The following is a 3,910-nucleotide window of genomic DNA, read 5'->3' on the forward strand; positions in this document are numbered from 1 at the left end:
GCACACTGGTACAATAATCCAGAAAAGGGGCTGAAGGCAATTGAAGACTGGGCGTGCCACTTGAAGTCGAAGGCGTGGCACGCCAACCTCTCAACCTCACTTAGGTGTGCCACTTGACCAACCAGGCGTGGCACGTCAATGCACAAAGATAATAAAAGCAAGGACTGGGCGTGCCACTTGGTATCGGAGGCGTGGCACGCCAACCCAAGCATGTCACTATGGCGTGCCACTTGAAGGATGAGGCGTGGCACGCCAACTACTAGAACCAAGACAAGATCATGGGTGTGGCACGCCAGCCTTTAGGCATGGCACGCTGGTATAAGTTTCCAGAGAGGATGAAGGAGGGCAATTACATGGGGCGTGCCACTTGGTATTGAAGGCGTGGCACGCCAATCACTATTCTTCACTTAGGCGTGCCACTTGAATCCCAGGCGTGGCATGCCAGTGCCATTCAGAGAGCAAAGAAGCATTAGGGCATGCCACTTGAGTTTGTGGCGTGGCACGCCAAACAGAGGAACCACTCACTCACAAAGGGGAGTGGCACGCCAGACCCTGGGCGTGCCATGCTAGTGCAACTTTCCAGAGAAGCTTAGCCAAGCATAGAGCAAGGGCGTGGCACGCCAGACCCTGGGCGTGCCACGCTAGTTTAAGTTTCCAGAGGAAGAGAGAAAGGGAAAAAGGCTAGGGCGTGAAAGTTGAGCTCGAAGGCGTGGCACGCCAAGGTTGTTAGAGAGACGAGCGTGCCACTTGAAGGGCTGGGCGTGGCACGCCAAGCTAAAATTAAAGAGCACGTGACACGCCACTAGAGCGCCAATCACACGCCAGCTGGAGGTCACACTTATTGAGCTTCTTTTCCCTCCAAAATGTAATTTTCCTTTTTCACTTCTGTAATTCTTTTATTTTACTAGGAGTAGTATAAATACCGCCCAAGGAGTACTGAAGGGAGGTTGAGCAGTTAGTCTTAGATCCACTTTTACACTTCACTTTTGAGTACTTTTTGAGCTATGAGTAGCTAACTTCTCTCTCGTTGAGAGAGGGAGCTCTGTTGTACTTGATGGATTGATAATAGTGAAATTCTTCTTCTCTTCATCTTCTCTTTGATTTGCTAGAAGAAATTTCGTTCTTAATGCTTAGTGTTCAATTATCTTAGAAAAGAGATTGAATGCAATTGGGTTTCATGGGAACCTTGGGAAAGGAAACATGAAACCATGCTTGAAATCCCTTCTCACACTTGAGTAGAATCTGGGTTTTGGTGTTTGGATATGTGACATATAATCCTCCCTCTACTTGGACCTATAATGGTGTGTGGTATAATCAGGGACCAAGCATATCTCTCTTCATGAGCAATTAGACCAAGGAATTGGCTATTGATCAAGATCTGAGAGATTGAGTCACCAAAGGATTGGGGCTCAATCAATCATGATTGTCAAGAGGTCAATGAGTTGCATGATTGAAGAGGATATAAGCTAGATTTGATCCAAAGAGACAACATCTCCTGATCTCAATGAATTTCCCCATTCTTATCTATCCTTTTCTTTATAGCTTAATTTTACATTCAGCAATTCCTCATTCCCATTTACATTCAAGTCATTTATGATTCTGCACTTTACATTCTGCCATTTCTATTTTTGCACTTTATTGCTTTTCTTTATATTCTAGTCATTTACATTTATGTCATTTACAATTCTGCACTTCACAATCTTATTGATCCGCTTGACTAATTCATCAATTAATTAAAACTGCTTGAATTTTGCCAATCTCTGTGGATACGATCCCACTCCACTGTGGGTTATTACTTGACGATAATTTTGGTGTGCTTGCCAAAAAAACTAATTCACCAATTTTTGAATGGGGTGTGAATTGGACTCATCAAGTTTTATGGCGCCGTTGCCGGGGATTGGCTTAAATTTGATAGTGATTAAATTGATTGGAGAGCTAGATTAAGCAATTTAAATTCCTTGTTATTTTATTTTATTTAGCACCTTTTATTTATTTTTATTTTGAGTTCTATTTCTTTCTTCTTTGATTGTTTTTATTCGTTATCCATATTCCCACTCTTCTAACTGTTCGATTAATTGCATCAACAAAGCTAACCACTAATCTCAACAAGGTTTTTCCTACTACACTTGTTCTCTGCTGGTTTTTTGCCAATTTTATGACAAGTGGAAGAGGAGAGACTTCATCTCCCTTTGATAGTGAAATTGAGAGGACCCTCCTTAGGCGAAGGAGGGAAGCAAGAGGCAAAGGCATAATTGGAGAGGAACTAGTGGAGAAAAATCTAGAAACCACCATGGAAGAAGAAGCACATAACCATGTTGAAGAGGAGGCTAGCAATCATGTTGGGCAAGAAAGGAGAGTCTTAGGCTCCTACATCAACTCAAACCCAGGAAATTGTGACAGCAGCATCCTAAAGCCAACAATTCATGCCAATAATTTTGAGCTGAAGTCTCAGCTCATCACACTTGTTCAGAATAATTGCTCATATGGAGGAAGTGCCCAAGAAGATCCTAATCAACATCTCAACACATTCTTGAGGATATGTGATACTGTAAAGTCCAATGGGGTATACCCTGACATCTATAAACTACTTTTGTTCCCTTTCTCACTCAGAGATAAGGTAGCAAAGTGGTTGGAATCATTCCCCAAGGATAGCTTAACTACATGGGAGGAGGTCGTGAACAGATTCCTTGCAAGATTTTACCCTCCACAAAGAATCAACAGGCTGAGAGCTGAGGTGCAAACCTTCAAACAACAAGATGGAAAAACACTCTATGAGGCATGGGAGAGATTCAAAGATCTGACAAGAAGATGCCCACCAGAAATGTTCAATGAGTGGGTACAACTACATATCTTTTATGAAGGGCTATCCTATGAAGCAAAGAAGGCTGTGGATCATTCTTTAGGAGGCTCACTCAACAAGAAGAAAACCATTGAAGAAGCCATAGATGTCATTGAGACTGTAGCAGAAAATGAGTATTTCTATGCTTCAGAAAGGACTCATAAGAAAGGAGTGTTAGAACTCAAGTCTGTAGATACTTTGTTATCTCAGAACAAGGCAATTGCAGCTCAAATAGTAGCTTTAACCAAGAGGATGAAGGCCAATCAAGCATCAGTCATTCAAGACCAAACTCCTCAACAAGAAGGGAATGCACCAGAATCTAAAGGTGACTGGGAACAAGCTAATTATGCGAACAATTCATCCAGACCACCATATGACCCACACTCTAAGACATACAACCCAGGTTGGAAGAACCACCCAAATTTTGGGTGGGGAAATCAACAAAACCACAACCAGGACCACAACAAACCTTATTCATCAAATCAGCATTTCAACCACAACCCCAACCATCAAACAGGGAACCATAAACCCTACCATAACTCACAAAACACATCATACCATAGCAACCAACCCATCCACAACAACCTCAATCAAGATGCACCACCCTCAACTATGCAACCATGTGAAATCAATAGCAACTTTGAGAGGATAGAGGCTGCAATAGCACAACTGTCATCACAGATTACAGGGGCAGTCTCCACCCTCATGGACAGACAAGCACAAACTAAAAGAAGGATAGACGCTAATCAAGAGGAATACAGGTCAAATCTGAAAAATCAAGGCGCAGCGATCTCAAAGTTGGAAGCACAAGTAGGGATTTTATCCAAGCAAATCCCACTCCCCACACACACATTTCCCAGTGATAGCATGGCTAACCCAAGAGGGAAATACAAGGCCATTACACTAAGAAGTGGAAAGGTTGTGGAGGAAGGAACCCAAAGCAAAGACAACCATGAAAAAGTTACAGAAAAGTATGGGAATAAGGATGAAGAAGAGATCCCTGCTCCACCTCAACCAAAACCAGTCTTGAAGCCTTATGTGCCAAAAGCACCATACCTACAAAGACTGGGA

The sequence above is a fragment of the Arachis hypogaea genome, chromosome 13, assembly GCF_003086295.3.
Source record: "Arachis hypogaea cultivar Tifrunner chromosome 13, arahy.Tifrunner.gnm2.J5K5, whole genome shotgun sequence".
NCBI lineage: Eukaryota > Viridiplantae > Streptophyta > Magnoliopsida > Fabales > Fabaceae > Arachis > Arachis hypogaea.